Below are 24,096 nucleotides of genomic sequence, written 5' to 3'. Positions count from 1 at the left end.
GTGCTTTATCAGTGCAATAGTCTCAGAATTACAGCGCACTCCCACAGGCAGTCTTCCTTCCTTGAGCTGCTTCTCTTACAAACCTATTACATATTCCCAGATGACAAAAGGTGCCCAGTCTCTTATTTTGACCATGTAAGTTTATCCATAAGATATTATTTAAAGCTAAGGGATGGATGGGGCACTGGAAGGAAAAAAACCTTGAAAGCTTCTGTTTTATACAGATTCTTCTGGGAAGCAAGCATGAAGGAGCAGTTTAACAGGGGATCCATAACAAGCTAGCAGCTCTGCTTCCATATGGTTCAAAGAGGCCAAGAAAAACCCTAAGGTACACAGAAGTTTTGCCATTCACTCGAGTGAGATTGGAGTAGGAGTGGGATATAGATGTTATGCCCATGATAGTTATACAGAAATGGCCCTGTAGATCCTGTCAACCATAAACTTAGTGATAGAGACAACATTACTAATCACTATCCTTCATGAGGTTTTGGAGAAAGTGAATAAAATCTTCAATCTGTCACCCTAAAGGCTTCTAGGTACGAGAGATACAAACATTTGCTTTGTGGGTACAAAACTTGCCAGAATTTTGTTACTATTACCGAGCATTCCAAGAGTATTAATGTTCTTTGTATAAATCTCACTGTTGCATGAAGCTTTTGCACTTGCAACTGCTAGGACATGAAATCAGATGAACTAATATTATGCTCTAATATACTTTACATGTTCAATTATTTCAAAAGCACAATTTATGAAAATTATGCTCATTTTCTGGCAGAAGAATATTTATGCCATAGCAGGCACCTTAAATATAAGACACTATACAAAAGGAATTTGCAAGTAATGAGTTTGTACTTCACTTGTCAGCATTTGTAGTGCAAGAAGCTTATGAGATTTCTATCTCTTCTGATAATACTTTCCTTCTACTTCATTTAAATTGTTACTGTGCCTTAATTTAGACTTCTGCCTTATGGTCTTGGCATTTTTGTTTTCCTAATTCTAGTTTTAACCAAAATCACTGATCTCCTCATGGTGCAAAAAGTAGGATTTGTATGTAATCTTAACAACAGCTTTTTCGATTTCTCATAAATTAAATAAAAAAGGAGCTGAATGTGAATTAATTTGGATATGTGACCAAGTGACCATCTCAGCAATGTGGCCCTTTGTAGAAAGATCATTATTATTATTCCCTGTGTTTTTGCTGTTTAATACTCCACTGCAAGAAACAGAGCTGTTCTCTGTTCCTATCAGTGCAAAGTGAATACCTGCTACCTTCTCCAACATTGCCATAAAAATAATTTGCAAAGTGAATTCCAGTCCTCAGTGTGCATTATCCATGCTTAATTTCTTCTCTCTATGATCATAATTAAATTTAGCTTTCCAGACAGTAGACAGGGGAATAAATACTTAAAGTGCACTGCACAGGTATGTATCAAAGTAGAAATGAAAAGACCATCTGACTGAGAAATGTCTTGAAAAGTTTAGGTTGAAAATTCCAGAAATCCTCTTCAAAACAAAGTATCTAAAAATAACTTTATTCATTTATGAAACTGGGCTTGTTCAATTCCTGATAAAACAGAAAATCTTCTTAGAGTGATGAAGTTAGATAAACCTAAATCAGACTGTTTGAAAGCAGATCCAGCTATCAGCTCACAGGCTGCTGGACAAGAGCCTGTGGAAGCTAACTGGGCCTTTGGCTGTTACCCGAAATGTTCCGACTAAATTATCATAAAAAATAAAACTATTTAAAAAGCCAACCTTCTTTCCTGCCTCCAAATGCAGGATTAAAAAGTCTTTCAGTAAAAGATTTAACTTTTGCAAATAATATGGAAACAACAAAAAATCTGGAAAAATATAGCTGGAGGAAAGAAATGTGAGGAAATAAATGCCTGTGACAAAGTATGGGGCAATGGAAGTATATTCCTAGATTGTTCTAAGCCAAATGCTCTTACTTTACTTATCATTCCAGCTGTTGTCAAAGAGGATATACAAATTATTTTTAAACACAGGCAGAGTAATTTACATGTTGCGTTCTTTTCTGAAGATATTTAGACATTTGCAGCATTAGATAATTTGAGAATTCCTTCAATTTCAGTAGGATAGAGATGGTGAAATGAGTATATTCTAAAGTCTTTATGTGATATGGGGTGTTATTCCTATTTTTTCTTAATTTCTTTTCAAGTTTTTTTGTTGTATCACTATAAAAGTTATGGTTTAAAAAGTAACAACAAGAAGTCCCTGACATTATTGTCCACTTTATTAGGGCCAAATGTGACAGGTACTACAGACAGTAACTCTACTTATCAGTGATTTTTAAGCGTTGTAGGAATTGAAGTTATTTCATTTAATAAATAAATAATCTCCCAGTGTGGAAAAAGAATGATCTCTAACAATAGCCAAAGGCACCCATCTTGTGAAGAGGGGATGCAATGATCAGAGTTTCCATGGTGGTAGATTAAAAGAAGTCAACGAGATGCACAAAGTTGACAACTATCAGACCAAGAAATGACAAAATAATTGAACCAATCCTAAACTGCAGAATCATAATTAATGGTTAGTAATGCAACTTACATTTCTTTTTTAAACCAGTTATTCAGGATGTGAAAGAAGCATTATATTGATATTTTGGGGGGGAAATGTCAGTGAGATTTCAGGCATACTCCAGTGTGGGTATAAACGCATAAACGCATGGCTTCAGGAGTACTGAAGGAATGAATTGGTTTGTTTAAGGAGGAATCAGGGGTATTTTTCACTGATGTTTTTTAATATATCTGTTATAAGGATTCCTTGCAACAAATACCAGTACACGGATCATAACAAATTTTGCTGTGAAAGATTCTATCAGGCAGTGATTAATATGCTCAATATGCTGTAAGCTATAGTACCTGTTCATTCTTCTCTGGTTTTGTGAGATTCTGTAGTTGCAGTTTCATTTTACCATGGAATGCTTCAGGAAAGATGATTCATGCTCCAAGAAAGTTAGAGAATGTTGTTATAATTTGTATATGCTTGTGTCAGACACAAACTCACCAACTGTATATATTTAAGTAGTTCTCACTGTTTCCGTTTGCAGATAAAAAATGTGATCATATGATCCTTTCAAGATAAGCTACCACTAATTTTAAACACTCTGATTCATCTGTTTTTACTTTTTGAAATAGTATCTCACAGGATTTCACTGTACTGGATGCAGTTCCTTGAGTTATGAAACTTTTCCTGAGAACTTTTCAAATTCCAAAGATATTTTAGTCCTAATATGCATGTGTGATATGTCATTACACCACTCATGTTTATACATTTTTTCCTGTATGTTGTAAATAGATCAATTTGCTCCTTTTACATTTTGTGTTCTTGCAGCTATCTGAACTGTGAAGTTACATCAGCTCCCAATACAACAAAGTCTTTTGTTATTTTTCGACTCCTAACTGCATTTAAATCCAACACATCACTTAAGCTTCAGTTCTGAGGGTTGTCTTTAACTCTTAAGATTAACTTTTCCCAGAAAAGTTAAGAATTTTTTTCCAATTTTTTGCATGAAAATTTTGCAGCTTAAAATGAACACAACAGCAGTCAATGCTTACCTCCAAATATGTCCAGTAAGAAATAGAGACATTCTTGCCATTTAAAGTTTCAGAGCAGATGGAGTTTGGCTATTCTGAGTCAGGGTCACAAGGTTGCATATTTCCCTCTGCTCAAGCCTTGTAACACTTGGTGAACATTAGTCAGATACCAGGCTTCTGCATGTTGCCCTTAGCAGTGTGGCTGAAAGGAAAAGTGGCTTTTTTGGTAAATTGGGAGAGTGGGCAGAGATTTGAAATTGGCATAAAGTCAGCATCAGTCTCCTGAGGCCATTCGTGCAGTCTGGCTTCTGCCAACTAGTCTAGCAAATTGTTCATGTTTGCTTTTGAACTTTGTTCTACATATGTCAGGCTAGACTATTAACAGCTGAAGAAATGGACCAGCCAGTGAAAACTTTTTGTAAATTAGCTGAGCATGACTGTGCTGTTCAATATTGACTTTGTAACTTGGCAATGCTATCCACTGCTCACATTTGAGGAGGTGTATTGGGCATCCACTTAACAGTATATGAGTTTATAAGGTTACATATGATCGTAGCACGTTTGTAGCTGTCAGGAGCAGAAACTAAAATATTTTCAGTGAACACCATTGCCAACTAAACAGAAATGGTAGCTAGGCAATGCAGAAACACCACTTAGGTTGTTCACGACTCGGAAACACGATTTACCAAATGTCTTCCTCCCCCTCAGCCCCCAGCTGAAACGTCTGTATTTACTTGGAAGCTTTATTTCACTAATCTGCAACATGTTATATATCAGAATTTAAAAAGCCAATACGAAACTGAATCATCGTCACCACAAATATCAGTGGAACAGTTTGATAATGCTGAATCCAGGCACAACCTTTCCAAAAACACCAAATAGTTCCACATGATTATAAAGAGAAGTAATGAATTAAAGAAATGTTTATTCAATTACTTTTTAAAATTTTTTTAAACAGAAACTGGCTTATTACTTAGAAGGACCCTATCACAGGCAATGGTAGTGTTACCATCTCAGTAATACAGACTTGGATATCTGTGCCTAACACCATAAACCATTACTTGAATCAGGTCAGAAAAACTTCTTCCCAATATAGTAGCACTGGCACTGTGAAGTCCTGTGGTCATGGTCTGTTACTTTAAGGCAGCATGTTATGCAAAATGTTTGTACTGCTGTTCCTCCATCCCTGATGATTCTTCCTTCTCCCATTTTCTGGGTTCCACTGGATGAAGGAAGGTAGCAGAGCTACTGTTCAAATCTGTGCTGAGCTAGAAATTTTAGTAGAATATTCAGTATTATACAGGACACAACTTTTCACAGAGACAGGATGGTATTTGTCCTGGTTTATATCAATGAGCTAAATAGGCATTTACTGAGAAGCTGAATTTTCTACACCTCTCAACTATGAATGAAGAGATCTGGACAGTCAATAACACGTGTTCCATGAGAATGCCATGCTAATTATTCCATGAGTCATTCCACATTGAATTTATAAGTTTCTACAACCTGCACCAATATTTCATCTTCTGTCTTCAGAAAACTAAGCAAAAAAAAAAGCAGTGAAAAATACTTTACAAGCTACTAATCACCAGTGGCTTTAAGGAGTACTGTTAAGCTCACAAATCCACTGAAAAAGATGAGAGCTGCACCTCAAATGTACTTCTAAGTTCATAATTTTAAGCAGAAATTAAGTCATCAACTTTGTGAATTGCTGCCTTGGAATATGTGAAAAGTTCAAGTTAAAAACCTTCATAATGTCAATATTATCAGAATTCTGCAAGGTTGTTCTTGTTATGTGCATTTCATAGCAGCACTTTAAATCTAAAAAGACTAGGAGATCATTAAGGCTACAAAATAACCGTATTTTGCTTTCCACGTATGTTACATCAAATTAGTTTTAATGTGGAAAAATACATATATTCACTTATGAAAGTGTGCAATGTACAGTTACTGCTTAATTGTTGAGGGACTCTTGTAGACATTTTTCATCTTTTGTAAATGGAAACAGATGAGATTTTCAATTGAAAAAAAATATGCCTGCCCACATGGCTGTGTTACACCATCTAATTAAAATATGCTGGGCACTTTGAAAGCAAAGACAATGTCTCTGCCTTCAGCACCTTAATATGTAACAAGAATACTGTATCTCTTTTCTCAGATCGTCAAGATAAGAATGATAGATACATTCAAATAATGCTTAAGTAAATCCTTAATTTGCTGTTATAATTACTTCATGGAGCAGTTGTGGATTTTTGTATTTTTATAACAGTTTTTACCACAGTTTCAGATTAATTAAAAAAACCAAAAATCTAGTTTTTAAAAATATAAATTAAAAATAGCTGTTTTAGCCATTTTTTAATATTTTGAAAAAGACCTTTAAAAGACATCATCGAGTTTCACTAAAAATAAAGAATTTTTTATTTAAAAAAATCCATTTTTGCCAACCATAGTAATCATAGTAATTGTTTTAAACAGTTCTTTAAGAGTCTGACCAACAGAATGAGATATCTGAGCTCTCTGGGGTCCTGTGAGCCATCTCACGGCTTTAGTGCTGACCTACGTGGGTTTTGATTCGTTTACTGAGATCCCCAGTTATATCTAGCTATTCTGTTTTCTGATGGACAGTGCATGTTACTCAGGCATAGTAGTTCACCTTCCACAGGCCTTGCCCTTGTTATGTTTTAATCATATTTGTATGGGCTACACACATTCCATCTCATCATTGAGATTTCGCTCTTACGGGGTTTCTTTTGTATTTGGGAGAGGACAACTCCTTTCTAACTTCTTTTTATTCTTGTCATTGTACCTGTGTTATACAGGTACTTAACACGAAGGTTTCTAAAGAGACAACATCTACCCTTATGAGCTAACATCCCCCTAAATGTTGTTATTATAGGCAAAAAGAGCTTCAACAAAAGCAAACTAAATAGGCTGCTTCTCGGCTGAGCTTGTTAAGAGACCTGCCAACAGGACAAGGAACTCTCAGAATTGTAAACAGCACAAATGAAAAATAAAATAATTACAAGCCTAGTGTTCTCCTCAGCCTGTCATCCTCCTCTTTGGTTGCAGTCCAGCAGCTTTTTGGAGGCTTCTTTTCAGGCCAATACAAGTTCTCTTTCTTCTATGTCAACCAAGACCTACATTTAGGTTATAAATAATCACATAAGCCAGAATGTTCTTTGTGTGCCTGCAATCAGTACCTGTGTCATTCATTAAACTTGAGAAATGTGGATATCACTCTTTAAGGCTTGAAAGCAGAAAACACATGTTAGGCCTGGCAGGTTTCCTGATACAGCCCAGAAAATGGATACATGATATTCTAAGCCCTTTTGTAAGAGAGCGAGGGAGATGTAGAAAAATATTTTTCAGATTTTGTTATCTGTCAGACCAATCAATAATAAATTTCAGAAGTTCCTAGTTATTTTCAAAAATCTAATATTTGAAGTGAAATATCTTCTGGTTGTTAAGCCCTGAGCAGAATTTTTTTTGTTTCATTCTGGAGTTCTTACCATGTGAGATCTGAAAACACATTTATATACATACCTGTATATACCTGGCAAGTATGGACTGCAAAATTTCACATGGTCTGAATCCCCATCATCTGGATTTCAGACCTGTTTGGACCTTGAATTACAGCACCAGAACAAAGCCCACTACATTGATAACAGCCCACTCGAAGCTGAAGAGAGTGCTTTTGGTCCCAGTTAGCAACAAAGAGTTTATTTCTCTCAGGTGTCATGAGTTTCCTTCATTCAGAGTACTTCCCATTTCCCTGGCCCTATAGCCTGTTCATCCTACATGCCAAATACTGTTGCTACAAGACTTCCAGTTTGAACCAGTCATTTTGCCCATTTTCTCTCTTTCAGGCTGTTGGGGCACTTATGTTCCTATGAGCATGGTGAACCGTTACATCTCTGGGACTTTGTGACCTTGCAAAGTGGGTGAGTGTCCTGAAACTGCCCCTGCCCATCTGTTTATCTTCCAGCACACCTCTGAAATCCTGTGCATTATAATAGTTTGCTTATCAGAACAATATTCAGCCCTGAGTGCACTTTGAGTTGATCATGTGAAAGATGCTGTTAAACAGTTTTAAAGGTTTTCTCATGCGTTACTGTTCCTAGAAATGCCTTTAGAGAAGGAGGATAGTGGTTGTACGTGTCGTAAGGCTTCAGAAATATTTTGTTTTTCATCTCAGTCCACTGGCCAACTAGAAATGAGTCACTTCATTGAATGAGTATCCTGTCTCCCATTGCTTTGTTTAGGTTTGCACCTACTTCTTCCTGAACAGAAAAAAAAAAGAAAAAAGAAAAAAAAATAATCATCACACAAACATGCTGGTACATGTTTGTTTGGTACACATGGTACACAGATGATACAATGAGAAATTAAAACACTGTTCTCACTTTACTGTCTTTTACTACCTGAAGCCCTGTGTGCTGGGACTAGTTCTTGGAAGGACTCTTCCCTTGCTCAGAAAGTGTTCAGCCCAGGGAAGGGAGAAGAGGCTTCTGAGCAGCACAGGGCTTCCTAAATTGCACTGAGAGCATTTAAAATGCTAATTTGAACTTCTGAAGAGTAAATTAAGTTTGGGAACACAAAGGAAGTCTAGTAATTGACATCAGATAAAAATCTAATAAAAGACAGTATCCATAGAAGGACTCTCTAAATCTTGTGTCCTTTCCTTATATATTCAACAATTTAGGATAAGAGAATAATATTATTTGAAGTGTGTTTCTGTATTGTTTTCCAAAGGAAAATTAGAACTGCAACAGGACCTCTTCATTTCTTTTGGGCAGGGTGTCAAGATGAAAAGCAAAAGGTTCCAGGAGCTTAGTGCCAACACCATGCTTTCGTAAGTATAAATCAAAACTATGACAGGTACTCCATAATAAGCACCTTTCCATGCTTATCTTCATTAAACAAATATATATATACCAGACACTGTTGAGAAAGGGCAATCCTTGATGCATAGTTGTTCATCATTTTAAGTAGTACAATACATGACAGAATTTAATTGATTTTGTGGTTGAAAATAACCAGAAAAATTATAAAGCACATTAGTTTTTACTTTTTTTACTGAGCTAAACCAACTAGTGAAGCAGTTAAAAGGCTGTGATCAGAGCAGAATGACAATCAGTGGTTCTTATTACTCAGATGGGTGTTTTGTGTATAACACTTTTAAAATCTACGCTTAAACTTTTAGTGAATGCTGTTCCTGCTCTGAAGCAGCACTGTTCTCTCCCACAGTCTCTCAGGACTGCCCTGCCACCACTGCCTTACAGTGCTCCCCTCCTACAGAGTATCTGGTCAGTGGCGGCAGCAGCTGCGCGAACAGTGCATTCAGCATGCCAGACTGAAATTCATGTTCCAGGAATGTCTCCTGGGGGGTTGAGCAATTCAGTCAGATTCATAGTTAAAAGCCTTTCACTGTAACACAATTACCCTGCAGTGGAGAAGAGGAATGGCTGGCATTTGTTTGCTACAAATGTGCCTTGCAAAACCCACTATTACGAAATCCTTCCTTGGGTGAAATTTCCACTGACAATGTGATGTACTTCTGCTAGAATGATAGACTTCTGTATTGGGAATGTAAGGGGGAAAATAGAATGATCAAGAACATTTTATGTGGGTTTCAACATCTATTTTCTCAAAAATATTAGGGCTTTTTCTGTCTGAAAAGTAGCAATTTCAGCTGTCCAGCAGGACCCAAACAGTTCCAGAAAGTTGTGGTTAGTGGCTGTTTAGAAAAACATTTATTTTCTTTTTTTCACATTCTGGCTGGTTATTGTTATCATAAAAAACACAGAAAGTCATTGCAAAGAATATGTGATCTACCTTAGGTAGGTGGAGCAGTCTTAATGGTGAAGTTACAGATTTGACTGGCCTCTAGCCATCCAATTTGCAATTTCTATCACATATTCTGCACTTCTGGCTTAGACTGAATCATGGCCTGAAAGAAGAGAGGAAACCACCACTGTCTGGCCAAACTGTCTCATTTTGCAGTAGGAATACTGTGTACTCCTCTGCCTTGTGATCCCCACCATTGAGTCCTGGTCTTCCAGCCACTGGGGAATAAAAGCAAGGGTATCCAAACTCGGCCCTTCTTAGACCACCTTTCTGCCTCCTGGTAATTGAAATCTTGCACTTAGCAAGTGGGGCAGAGAATTGAAGCACACATACGCTTGTGGGAATTGCGTGATACAGGGAGAGAACTGGCATGCTTTACAGATAATTTGTGATGGAGTCAAAGATGATGACAGTGACTAAAGCTTAAGAGAGGGCTTAGGGAGGAGGTAGGGACAGAAGGAAGGGGAGGGGGAAGGGGAAAAGGTGAGTTATGGTGCAAGTGAAAAACTGGAGAGAAGAAACTGTGAGAGGTAATACAGAGAATAGGAGAAAGCTGTCTGGAGATTAGTTCTCAAGAGGCTCAAAGTATAGAAGGCAGTTTCGTATCTCAGGAAACCAAAACTAAAATTTTACCACTTTGTGCATGTATTCTTCAGCCAGCTGTATGACAATGAAATAATTAAGCTTATTCACAGGTTACACAGATGATTCTGCCAGATTAGACATAAAGAGAGAGCTTGATGGGTCAAATCTGCAAAAATTCTTCTGGGTTTGCAGGATTTCTGTTCTAATTCTTGGCCTGATATGAACTCCCTCATCAAGTAATTTGAGCAGAGAGCTCAATTAATCAAATACAGAGCTCATTAATTCAGTTGGAGCATTATATACTTCATATTGCCTGAAGAAGAAATCTCATGGCACCATAATTTCTGTCCTTTCCATACTTACCTTTTTTTGGAGTCCAAAACAAATGTCCTTTCAAAAGTACACGCTGTAAGGATTATAAAGGCAAGGTGGTCAGTGCACAGAAAAGAGGCATAGACTTTCCAGACAAATCCATAACCCGGAAACAGAACAAAAAGAATATGATATTATAGCAAGGTTGCTGGTCTGGACAGATGGAGAAAACAGAATATCTAAAATAGAAGGAAAAGAGACTAAATTTTTATAATATTTAATCTGAGCTGGTGGTCCAGGTAATAGTCACAGACACCATGCTCTTTTCTTCCAAGCTGATACAGGATAGTATTTGCATGGTTCAAGTTTATTTAGTTTATTACAACAAATGCCTTCAATTCACAGTGCAAACATCTGTGCTCACTCCAAAGGTCCGTGTGAGACTGCAATGATTTGAAATGCACTGGGCAGAGGTGATTTCAGGAAATACCTATCTACCTTTATATAAGGTAGAAACAAGAGAAACACAAGAAGTAGGGAGAAAAAAGTACAAAAACATGAAGTATAGCCTGGAATAGCTCTAATAAAATGGTTGTTAGAAAAACTTCCATACATTTTATGCTGAAACCTGATGATGGTACAGGCAAAAAAATTTGCTTGTTGTTGTTGTTTAGATCCTCCTATAAGCAGAAAATGAGACCTTCAAACATTCTTCAATGCAGCTCTGTACAGAGATCCCCTGCTCTTATCATGAGCTACTTTTCCAGCAGAAACAGTTTGCAGGATTTCAAACCCAGGGCAAACACTTAGGCCAAGAAGCAATAACAATAATGAATAGCTTTTGTATCCTTCAAAATGAGTCATGTTGTTCAAAAGGTAAGAGGCATTTACTCATAATGGACAGGCAGTGATGATTCAGCAATTATATTTTCAACCAACCGTCAAACAAACTTCAATGAACTATAAGAATGAATCTGTACTGATCTTGTGGAAATACACAAAAGGAGTTGTTTTTACATTATTAGAAGCAAACACATTACTCAGACCCAAAAGTATAAAAGAGACTGATGGGCAGCCAAGTCTCTCAGCAGACAAGCCAAACAGATTTCTAAGCCCTCTTGAAGCTGTCTTTGCATTCCTTCCTCAAAGAACATTTTAAAAAACAGTTACCCAGATTTCTTTTAAGTAATACACTGCCATAATATAGATCCAGATCACTAGTACTAAATGCCAAAACCACAGATACTCCATTCTGTGCTTTCAGAAATACTTGAAAATGGATCAAATGTTAAAAATGTTTGACATTGCAAAGTACCAGATGATTAGTTCATCTCAAGTGAGTTTTCATCAATCAAAGTCTGCATATAAAGATTATTAGGAAAATCTTTAAGATATGATATCTGCCTTTGTAGCACCTAGTGAGGGCTAGCCTTCAGAGAGAGAGGGTTTTGTAATACCTATATATATAATATAGGTAAATCCCTGCTATGACAATCTTTGCCTTCTGGAGTCCAACTGATTTCAAAAGGACCACATAGATACTAAAGTCTACATGTGTAAGCCAGAAATTTAGAATTCTCTGTGTGGATACTGAGAACTTTTTCCATATTCTTGAGGAAGAGCTGTGAAAGACTCAACAGCCTGTGATGAAATTCTCTTTGAGACTAAACCAACCTTTGAGCCATCTCTAGCACATTTTAGTCAGATGAAATAATATATTTAAATGTATTGACAACCTTACAAAATGTCACAGTTTGATTTGTATAACCATGAGTTTATAATTTGAAATTCAGTAGCAATTTAATATATTTTTAGGCTAAGAAATACTTTTCCTTCTAAAATACAGGTGAAAGAAAGAAACATGTTTTCCAAGAAACATGGATGGAACCACATCCAAAATGACACTTAGTCAAGAATTTCTTGGATCCATCCAACTGTGGGGGTTAGATTTCAAAGAAATTAAAATTCGGATTTCTTTCTGACTGAACAAAATATGTAGTGTTGACTTCCTGCTTAAAGCAAAAGGCACTGAACAGTCTCCACCAAAACAAATGGAAAACAGAGCCCAAGCACAGTAGCATAAGATAGACCAGCTAAGCCCCAGCACTTTTGCCTTTACTTTGCTTTTCTTATCCCATAGTATGGAATACAACAAAATGTGTTTGTGTGTGCAGAAGCCTATATGAAAGCATGAAAATATATGTCTGCACACAATTATTTTTTACAATAATTTAACTATAACACATTTTGCTCTACACTTCAGCATTCTGGCTCTGTCTGCCAGATCAGAATATTCTGTGTGTTTGCATTGCTTGGAAAATGACAAAAAAAAAAAAAAAAGCAGCTGGAAACTCTGGCAAGTCATGTAGTGCTGTTCACAATAAGCATGTAGAAGGTTAAAATTAGACTCATAATTTGGTTTTGACATATTTTAAAAATAACTGACATTTGTCCTGGGAATGTACAACATCTAGCATGCATTAGAAAGATCTTTCTACATCTGAGCACACTGTAGCAAAACAAAAAAGGAAAGCTTCCAACAAGCCAAAGAAGCAAACCAGCAACATGATCTTGAAATGCATAAATAGGATAATAACATGCAGTGCACAAGAAATAATCCCTCTGCTCTGCTATGTATTGCTTAGGCCACAGCTAAAGCAGAACGTCCAATTTTGGTTATTTCAGAATAGTTTGTGTGAGAGGACCAGAGGCAACATAGTAACAGTCTTAAAGGATATAAAAGGACACTGTAAAGGAATCATGTAAGTGTATTCCCTTCTCTATTTTGCACAGGGCAAAAAGTAATAAACTGGAAAAAATTTAAAATTAAAATTAAATTGGGAAGTTGGGGGAGAAATCTAACCACAAATGTACTGGAAGACTGGAATAGCTTGCCTGCAGGGATTGCGGGTTGTCTATTAGGAAAATTTTTAGGAAGAAATAAGGTAATGAAGGAATAAAAATGAAAGAATTAATAAATAATAAATAATTAATTTAAAAATCAGAAATTGGAGAACTGTCACTGTTCCCATTACGCTACAGGAGGATAGGCTAGGTGACTTCTGGAAGTTCCTACCAGATCTACAGGTCCAGGATTTGTTGGAAGGAGTGATGGCATGCTAAGACATGAGCCTCCCTCAGAAATTGTGGAATTTCCTGAGTGTACAGTGTCTGAATGGACAGGTTCTGGGTCTGTTCACATTTGGCTTCTATTAATTTTTTTTTCAGTGCAAGTTCTTACACAGCTGAAGCTTCAGTCTCTGATAACTGCATTTCATTTAATCACTCAAATACAAGGTTTTCAAATGAATCTTTTGGATTTTCTTTGGAGAAGCAATAGGTCACACTACTGAAATTTCTCTCTCAGACTATATTTATATGAAGTAGTTATATATTATTATAAGAAACAAGTAAAACCTTTTATCATTAAATAAATAACTTGACCATTTAAAATTGGATCAGTGATTAAATTTATTGTTTCATGTCTTATATGTGCAATTTCCTACTGATTTCTTAGTGCTTCACTTATTTACAATATGTGCACAGACTGAGGGTCACTAGGAATTTCATGCTGTCAGCATAGCAATTTCCCTTTTTCTTTCCTTATTCTTTTTATTTGATTAAGGCTTTTCCCTCACCTTCCCTCAATAAGCTTGTTTGATAAAGAAATAACAACTAAAATAATTCAAGAACAGTACTCCCCTTCTGCCACAATACAATTTTTTTACAATTTTACACTTACCATGATATTCATTATCATTAATAGCTCCCTTGGTAATCAGTGATCTCCAAACACAGCATGAAGCATCCTTGTCTAAATACGCCATGAGAAATGGCTACCTTAAACGCCATGAGAAATGGCTACCTTTAACATGACCTTCTGTTATAGCCATACTAAAGGAGCAATTTTACCAAAGGAAAGGTAATTACTAGAATTTATAATCACATTTTTGAATGTTTTACATATTATTGGTGATTTGGCTCAGATTACACATATTATTTTCAATAGAAAGGATAAAGGGGAAGGGGGAGGTGAAAAGAGAGAAAGAAAAAGAGAGAGTAAAAGAAAGAAAGAAAGAGAGACAATTCCTGTCTGAGCATGACAGCAGTACAATACCCCACACAAGCACCACAGTGAACTATTTTGAAAGCCAGGTGTTTTCTGTTGTTCTTCACACAAAACATCAGTAAAAAAATATTTCTACTCTCAACACAAACTATTCCAATTTCCCCATTAAAACCAGGAACTCACAATAAGAATGAACACATCAGTAAATAGAAACAGTACTACTGCATTACAGTTATATTAATGTCTGGTTTGGTATGCATATATGATGTTGCACATTTAGCTCAATAGTCAGCCATGAGAACAGGATTTCTGTCCCTCCAGAATTCTGGGATCTAAAACTGCCAGCTGAGCTTACACAGTCACATTAACTTTTGTCCAACAATTAGAATGGGAAAGAATACTGCACAAGCATCATGGCTAAAAAAAAAAAAAAAAAGTGCCATTATATGTATGTAATGTAATCCATCCAGAGTAAGCTTCATACTGAAAGAGCAATAAATCCAGAGTATTAATCCAAGCTTTGCATTTACTCTGTATGGACTAGAATAACTTAACTTCTTGAATAAGTATTAAGAATAGGAAGAATAATAACAGGTCATATTATTTTTTTTTCTGGTTGTTTTTTTTTTTTTAATCTCTTGCCCTTGCTCAACATTATGCAAAGTTTGCACAAATTTTCCATAAAAATAAGGCACTGGTTTATTTAATGTGTGCAAGCAAGTAGCCATAAATGGGTCTATTACAAGTGTTGGAGTGCCATAAAATAGTATTACATTAATACATTACAGCTAAAAGTGAAAATCCAATTGAGTTGCAAATCATATCATTACAGTGATTAAATCCATGGCTTACCTAAGCCTATATTTAAAATTAAATATTTCTGAATTTATGTAAAAGACTTTGAGCAGACTATTTAACAAGAGCAAGCAAAAGCTTAGCACGAAAAAAAATGCTGCTGCTACAGCAGCCTGTCACACTTCAGCCAGCAGCTTAATCTTTCACTAAATTCTATACTGATTTTTTCCTTCATTCTAGAAATACAGTTGTAGCAGCATATTTCACAGCAACACTGCATCTGTACTTTAAAGCATGAGTTCAAATGCAATTTTTCAGAAGCTGAGTTAAATTTAACCTTATTTCCATATTTTTATACCTACCACTGCAACTGAGATAAAGAAAATGAAACAATTTACTATCAGAAAAGTTTTGCTGTTTTTCTCCACCACAAAAAGCAATGAGGTATTATGCATGAAGGCACCAGTTCAACTACCTGTGCCATTTATTCTAATTCACCTCTCCCCGCTCCCATGCCAGCCACATGGATTGAACAGTTCCTCCAGAGCAGGACATGTTCCTTGGGAATTGCTAGAAGGGCATGCAATGTACCACTGCTTCAGGAAGCCAGCTCTAGTCTGAGTAGTAACCACTTTCATCTGCAGTCTGAGGTGGCTCATATGTGATGAAGAGAAATGCACTGATTGTGAGTTTCCTTCTAAGTTATTGAATACTAAGAAATAAGCAAAAAGAAATTTACCATAAGGAATAACCAATGTCAATAGTCTTTAAGGAAAATGACAAAATAGCATACAAGAATTAGCCTAGTTCTTCTGGGAAAGAGACGTTACACTGTTCATTCTTAATCAAATGATTGCTTTGTCCAACTCATCATTCAGCTGCTGACAGCAACAAATATTAAGTATTTCAGAAAAAAAAATGCAAGTAAGCCCTATTGACATATATAATGAAGTACCTGATTCTAGATATTTTCTCTTTCTGGTCCAGTCACTTAGTATCTACAATGACATTTATTTTTATCTTGTCCAAAATATTTGTGGCTGTTCTCAATATCTTCTGCTTTGTCCTGATAATCTATTGGGTTTGCAGTTGTCTTGTACAAATGAATGATTGAATTTATTTATGTGTTGCATCTAAAATGTAATTCATCAGCTTCAAAATTAACTTCTAAATCTCTGGTGCTTCTCTTTCATCTCTGCTTTAAACCTGAATTGGAAGAAGTAGTAATTGAAAGTAGCAAATAATTTTCTTATTTTGTATACCTCTATAATACCTGTTTACTGATCTTTAAAAAGCTACAGTCACAGATTTTCAGCTTCTCTTAGTTGTAAATCTAAACATTTTGCTTCACATTTGATCTTTCTTCTTATTTTATCCAGATTTTTGGTAATACTTTTAAAATTTAAATGTAGTATTTCAGAGGGAAGTAAAATTTGAGGTCTTTGCACATACACAAGCAGCTTATTGAAACAGATTTGCTGAGCAAGCCATTCAGCTGCACAGCATCCAAGCAGTGCTTGGGGTTCACCATCCAGTGAAAATGTATCGTCACAGGAACCCTTTCACCTCTTAGTCCAGAGTCTGATTTATGTCAAAGTCTGCACATACTGTGTTTCATGAGGGAGATGAGGTTTTCCTGGTGAGTAACTAGATGTGCGTGACACTATTGCATGATGAGTAAATATTCACATATTGTATGATGATACAATTATATGATGACTAAAGTAGTTTTGTAGAAGATCGTATCCTATTGTAGCTCCACAGTTGCTAGAAGGGAGATCCCAGTGTTACAGAGTATGTGGCTGTGCTAAATGTTTTGTAGTGGGTGTGATGTGCATATTCTCAGAAGCACAGACATTTCTCTGAGCAAAAAGAATCTGCACATACACTTTCTTTTCAGGCAGCTTGCCTTCTAATATTCCATCTACCCTTTACCAGTCTTGTTTAGACTTGTGCAAAGTGTGTGGGGATTTTCTTATTGTGTCATCAGCACTTACTATAAGGAGCAGAAGGCAGATGGATCTGAAGTTGGCTGCATGCTACAGAAACCAATATGCCTTAACCATGTTGTGCCAATGAGCTGCCTAGACCTTAACAGCTCTTACTGAAGTTCATTTGAACGGACAGAGCTCATGGTTTTAAATGGCATTAATAGATTGTACTGCATATTGAGATAGTACAGGCCCAGTTTGCCAGATCAACTGACAAAAACAAGGCTGGTTTTGTACACTTCATGATATATCAGTACTCCAGTGGTTGCAACACTTCTTGCTCAACTCAGTTCCAAATTCATTGTTTTACAGAGTAATTCATGCCACTTGGCCTAGAAGAGATGTAATAAATATAGTAAGGCTGAGATATGTTGCATATACTTAAACCCTTGGAAAAGATAGCACACCATTTGGAGAGATTATGCACACTGTCTTTATGCCTTTCTCCTACCAAACGAAATATTGATACATTTTTTGGCATGGGCTGCAGCCAATGCCAAAGAACACGTGTAAGGCAACAGGGATTCTGTGCTGAGCATTTAAAAGATAAAGAAAAGTCTTCCAGACAACTCTTCAGCAACACACCTGATTCTCAATGAGAGACTAATAATCTGGAATTTATAAAAAAAAATCCCCATTTAAATGTATACATTTATTTTGAAATGACATGAAAATTATAATATCAGTTTAAGAATATGGTCTCAAGAGTTTTCACAGTCACCTGAAAAGCTTCATACTGGGCAATAGCTTCCACTAAAAATTGGGTCCCTTCAATCCAGTAATATAGTTACAATGCATAAGAAAGAATGATAGAGTTGGAACTTGCAGCCAAGGAAAAAATTATTTTATACATCTCGTAGGCAGTTCAAAGGAACCACATCAGGACTTGTTACACTGTTGTGAGCATATATGCTTCATGTGTACAAGATACATCTTGTTATTTCTTAACTATCATTAGCTATAAAACTGTTTCTACATTTCTAAGCAGTCACATACAGCTGAAAGAGACTGTCTCCCAAAAGAGAGAGAAAGTATCTCTAGTTACATATACTGTATTTAAACATTAAAAAAAAAAATCAACACTTGGTATATTTCCAGGAAAATTTATTTTCTAATTTAAAAAATTTAATTTCTTAGAAGAAAATGCTATTTTACTTACAAATGGTGCTCATATCTAAAAAGAATTTTAAACAGTGGAAATCACCTAAATAGTTTAGAGAGCTGGCAAAAATATCTGTTTTATAATTAATAACTTCTTTTTGATAAATATTTTTCATCCTGAAAATATGTTCTCAAGTCCATGCTACAAAGAGCAGATTATAATAACCATTCTGGGTTAAAACTAAAAAATAAAACTGCAACTGTTTTAATTGTCTTTCTTTTATCTAGTTTAATCTACCTGTAGCCAATGAATTTAATAACAACAACCAGCTCTTAAATAATCTTCTGATGAAAAGCTGAAATCAGAATTACTGTCAGTGATGACATAAGATTTCCATTTGGAAATAAAATAATTCTTATATATCTGTGTTGATCACTTTGTATTGGTTTATTTAATAAGATTGCAATTCATGTCAGTTTTAGGGATATAATTCCCTGGAATGGTAATGCTATTGCTGAAATACATACATACACACATACACACTTTTAGGTTGTTTGGTCTGGGTATATGCCTGTAAATGGTGAAATATAAATTCTGTATGACCACTGATTTAGTTTAAATGCAACACAAAATCATGGTTCACCAAATCACAGAATCTTTGAGATTGGAATGGCCTCTTGAGATCATCTAGTCCTTCTCAAAGCACATTCTAGGTGGCTCATATCAACATACCTCTTACTGATTCACAGTTCTACAAGTTTTTACTTTTTTCACCTGTTACAACAAAGGCCTTAAATAACTTTTTCAAGCTATTTCTGTGTATTGAAGATAAGCACTTTGTAAATCTTTCACAAAGCAGTCACTTGGTTTTATTGGAACACATCATCTATTGAACAAACTAATCATATTCATTATTTTGAGCTGCTCATAACGAGAGATCTAGCCAGAGTCAACTTTGCTATTATAACATTGTTTGTATCCTTCAGTCTATACAATTCATAATTTCTTATTTATACTTCAATTTTGCTATGCAATTTTTGTATAAAATCCACATCCTTTCAAAACCAAGATCTATTAACAGCTTAGTACACTGAAGATACACAGGCTAAACAGCAACACTATTTGACCGATACATTACTCTAAGTAATGCAACAATAAATGTCCTTCACAGAGGATTTTAATATTCTTTATAATACTATAGCAGGCAAATACTAGTCAACAAACAAGTTTCAGTTTTCCAGCTTCTGATAATAAATAATGTCTCCTGTTTCTTGATTGTTATTCTTGAGGTTCCTTCCTCAGAGCTCAACACAGTGATGATGGGATACTTTCTCTGCACCAAAATGGCAGAAGGGAACATAGTTTTCATCTGTTGTACCACCCAGACTGAATTTTTTGCAATCACATGGCAATCACCTTTCATTGTAGTGGAATTCCTTAACTGAGCAAGATTAAAAGTGAGCTGTCTATATAACAAAGAATACTGAAGCAGAAAGAGTGGGAGGAACAGCAGAAAAATAGGGAGCATAGAGGAGGAGCGGAGAGATATCAAAACGGGTTGTTGGAGCACATTGTAGAAGAGGGAAAGAGATCATCAAATAGCCCTCTACAAATCTACTGTATTAACCAATTTCTAGGACAGAGGGTTAAGTGGTATTTCTAGTTCTATTTTGTTACTCAAAGAAGCTTCCTATATCATTAGCCTCTTTTAGCTACAGTATAAAAACATCATTGCAAGGGTTTGTTGTGTTTGTTTTTAGAGAAATAAAGAATGACTGTGAGACATCAATACACGTGACTATTTCTTAAGCAATGCAAACAGCAATATTTCTCTAAATATACAAAAAACTTTAATGGAAGCATCTAAACGACTAGACTTTGTATCTAGCCTTCTTTGGAAAGAAGGATGAACTGGCTTGGCTTTGCTAGTCTGTTAGACATATTTAAAAGGAAGTTAAGAAAGGAAAGAGTCCGAATAGACGTCATGAAAACTAAGGAGATAAGAAAAGTTGAAGTTCTGAAAAGAACCCTTTCACCGAGCCTGCTAATAACGACGGTCCATCTCTTCATTACCATGCTACTCATCCACCTCTGTTACTCTGCACAAAAGGGAAAAAAGCAGTCTTTATAGTTGTACATGATTATATTTTCCTTTTGTATTGAGTTCAAAGTCTTTTCTAAAAAAGCAAGAGTAGATTGCTCACAATGTAATGGGCCATTCCCAGGAAACGAAAAAATGGCCTTAACGTTTTATATTAATACAATAGGTTATGTATAAAACAGGTTTTAAAAAGTTAATGCATATTAGCTTAGAACAGCCATATTTTAACACTGTGCGACTGAAAGTTCCAGTAGAGCAGATGAATGAAACTACAGAAGAAAAAAACCCGCTATGACAAAGAGATAAAGGTTTAACTAAAAGGACTCAAATCTATATTTCAGGTGCCTCTTTACCTTCCATCAGGAAAAGAGTTATTAGGAGTAATGAAATCAGAGATAGAAAATACAAAAAGTTTTCAGATCCTTCTGTGCAAGGCGGCGACACCGGCCTTTACTTCTTCACTTTATAATGATTCCTTTGAGTTGTGGTTCTGAAAAAGCTGTGAAACATCTTCCTGTTATTTCTTTTTTATCTTTCCAAACACTGGCCAGGAATAACCCCATCCTATTCTTTTATTGGATTTTTGAAACACATATTGACTGTAATGACTATAAATTATCTGGTTAATGTGTTGGATTTATAAAAGTGTTAGAGCTCCTCTACGCTGCTATGAGGTGCCTTTGAGAAGGTGCAAGGCATGAGAAGAATCTAACTTTTTCCATGCCTGCTTCTACTTTAGGCCACTGCAAATATTAACTTTAGAAAATTTTTTAAGTTAACTGGATTTTAGGACAGTCTTGCCACATCACTCCCCACCTGATTAGCTCTTGGGTCTCTCTTCATCACAAGTAGCAGTAGACTGCTAGCCAACATCACCTCTACCAAATACCTCCCCCATAGTCACCGTCCTGATGGTCGGTTTCTGATAATGTCTCTTAATCAGGACTTTTAAGATTCAGATACAGATTTCCACCAAGCTCAGTTACAACGTGCATATGTAAAAGAAGCAACTGTTTCACCACTTTGGTCACTCTTACTGTACTGCACTAACTACTCTAAAGCCACCACAAGCACTGAAACAGTAGTTTCCAGGCCACATCATTACACACTGCAAAACACAGGAAGCCAAGTAATAAACCTTGCAGTACCTGCATCTTCAGCCCTGATCTGTGCACCTAGGACTGTAATTGAATGTCTTAAGTGCTGCATGACAGAAATAAACAGGTACTACAGAGTTACATATCCTTTCCATTAACCTATTTAATCTCCTAAACAATTGGAACAAAATCAAGGCTTTGGGAAGAAATGTCTTAAGAAACACTATAACCGCCTCTTCTTAGCTCAAAATTTTCTTCAGATCATTTTGATCTGTGCAAAGTCATGACTACCAGAACATAAAAGGAAGCATTTCAGTGTCCAGAGAGAAGTTTCTGGTGGAAGATTATAGACTCTGGGTTTTCTTATCACAAAGATTAGTAGCTGTCATATTAAAAAATTTTTAAAAGACATTTTTGGTCAGCTCAACATCTCTTACATAAAGAAAAAAGGTCAAAATTTAAACAAGTGTGCTCTTCCAACAGTTCCTCCCATCCCGCTTAAAATGCAAGTCAAAAAGTAAAAATCTTTTTTAAAAGTGCTGCCAGTAGTCTGATTTCAAGCATTGGCTGACCTTATCTCTTACGATGACCATTTCTTTGCTGATGGTACCACTCGAATTATTTAGATACATAGTACTATTTTGTTTTTCTGACACACTTTGCATTTGACTGGTAATTCCTGATAGAAAAGTTACCTGAATACAGACTGTGAGCCAAGTTAAGAAGCAGGTCTGCCTTTGCTAGTGATGACCTGAAGTAAAGGGTATTAAAAAAACACAGACTTAAGTACAAATGTATCTACTGTAAATCTAAAAAATTTAAGAGTAAAAGACTTTCAGAGTTTCTGCTCAAAATCAGCAGTTCTGAGGAGAAATTGTATTTGACCTTCTTCATCTCTGTAACAATAGTTTCATTTATGCTATGGTTCTTTCTTGTGGTCCCAGTTAGAATTGAGACTACTTTGGATCTACACTATCTGACTCTGTATGCACACCATGGAAAGCCAACAACAATCTCATGCAGTAAAAAGTTTAAAAATCAAAAGTACTTGAAAATTGAATTTGGGTTCTTCTCAGACATATATTATCAAATTATAAACATAGTACCAACGTGAAAATGGCAGGAGACCTGATCTCTCCCCTACTTTTCTGAGTGGTTTCATTAATCCAATTTTTCTTGGCACAAATGGTGCACATGGAGAGAATATTTTTATTCCTATGAATGAAAGCATTTGTATGCAAATAGAACATTCAAATGCAAATGAATGTATTTGCACAAGAAGCACTTGCCCACCTGCCACACAGCCTTGGCTTTTTGACTTTTAGGGCCTGGGTGCTCAGAAGCAGAGTGAATAGGAGAAGAATGCCAGCAATATTTCAAAAGGTGAATGCTCAGTCGCTGTGAGCAGCAAGTGGGAAGGATAAAACAATGGTGAAAAAATTAAGAAAAATGGAAATGTGCAAAGAAGATTCTTACAAGTGTTCACATATGGCATGTACACAGACCACCACTACCCAGACCTGAAGCAGTGGCAAACTAGACGAAAGGAAAGAGGAAGTACTATAAGTGAAATCAAGGCTTTTGACAAATTCCTTTGTTTGTCTTTTTATTTAGCAGCCGTATATATTACATGCAAGGATATAATCTTTGAAATAATGGAATCTTACCACACTGAAACCCTGTTGATGAGACCTGGAGAGATTCTTAAAATACCAGAAAACAAATTTTTTGCATTAATGTATTTCCATTATTTTTCCTTATACAAATGATTAGCTCTTAAAAAATAAAAATCTTCCTGTTTTCTAGAATTCCCTGTGTTCTCAGTATCACTGCTATGCTGACAGCATAGGGCAGGAATGTGTTTCACCAGGCCATTTTGGACTTCTAGTAACAAAAGTCTGAAAGTCAGTATTGGAAAGATCTGAGAGTAGTGCATCATGCAGTTGGGAATCTGCATCCTTTAACTCCTTATTACTAGAAGCAGCAAGACTATTCAGATAATTTCTCAATTGTTTATCATTACATCTTTTATGCAGCCAAGGAATTGCAGCATATATCCCAAAAGTCTATCCCAAAGACAAAACAACACCACAACCCCATTGCCCTGCAATGGCTGTTCAGGAGCTGGTTGTTGACATACACATGCAGCAGGTGGACATTCAGTGAAGCATATAAATCCTGTACAGGAGACTAAGGGAATAGGTTTTGGGGGGGTAGAGCAGCCTGCCAAACTATGCCTGCTAGGTGAGTGAAGCATTGAATCTCACAGGAGCCCTCCTAGACCTAGCTGAAGATTTTAGGGCCGTACAGCCCCTAGAGATTTTTTTTCCTTTTTAATTTAAAATGTGTGATTACCCCTTACTTTCTGCCACCTGTTCTGTTTATAAACTTCTGCAGGGCCCCTCTCTCTGCTCTAATTTCCAACAAGCTGTCATGTTACCCTAACCCATGGGGCCACCTCCTCCCCGAGGCATTGAGATGACTCATGTGCATTCATGTATGCAGAGCGGCAGCTGGCCCTAAGGCCAACCAGGACTGTGACCCATCTATCAGTTACTTGATTTTCTTGAAACTCTGAACCTGCTAAAATAGACAACTCATGCAGAGCTTCACTACTTAGTAGTATTTCTTTCATTTCCT

The sequence above is a fragment of the Onychostruthus taczanowskii genome, unplaced genomic scaffold (assembly GCF_017590055.1).
Source record: "Onychostruthus taczanowskii isolate IOZ18803 unplaced genomic scaffold, ASM1759005v1 scaffold20, whole genome shotgun sequence".
NCBI lineage: Eukaryota > Metazoa > Chordata > Aves > Passeriformes > Passeridae > Onychostruthus > Onychostruthus taczanowskii.
Note: the sequence above shows the minus strand (reverse complement) of the source record.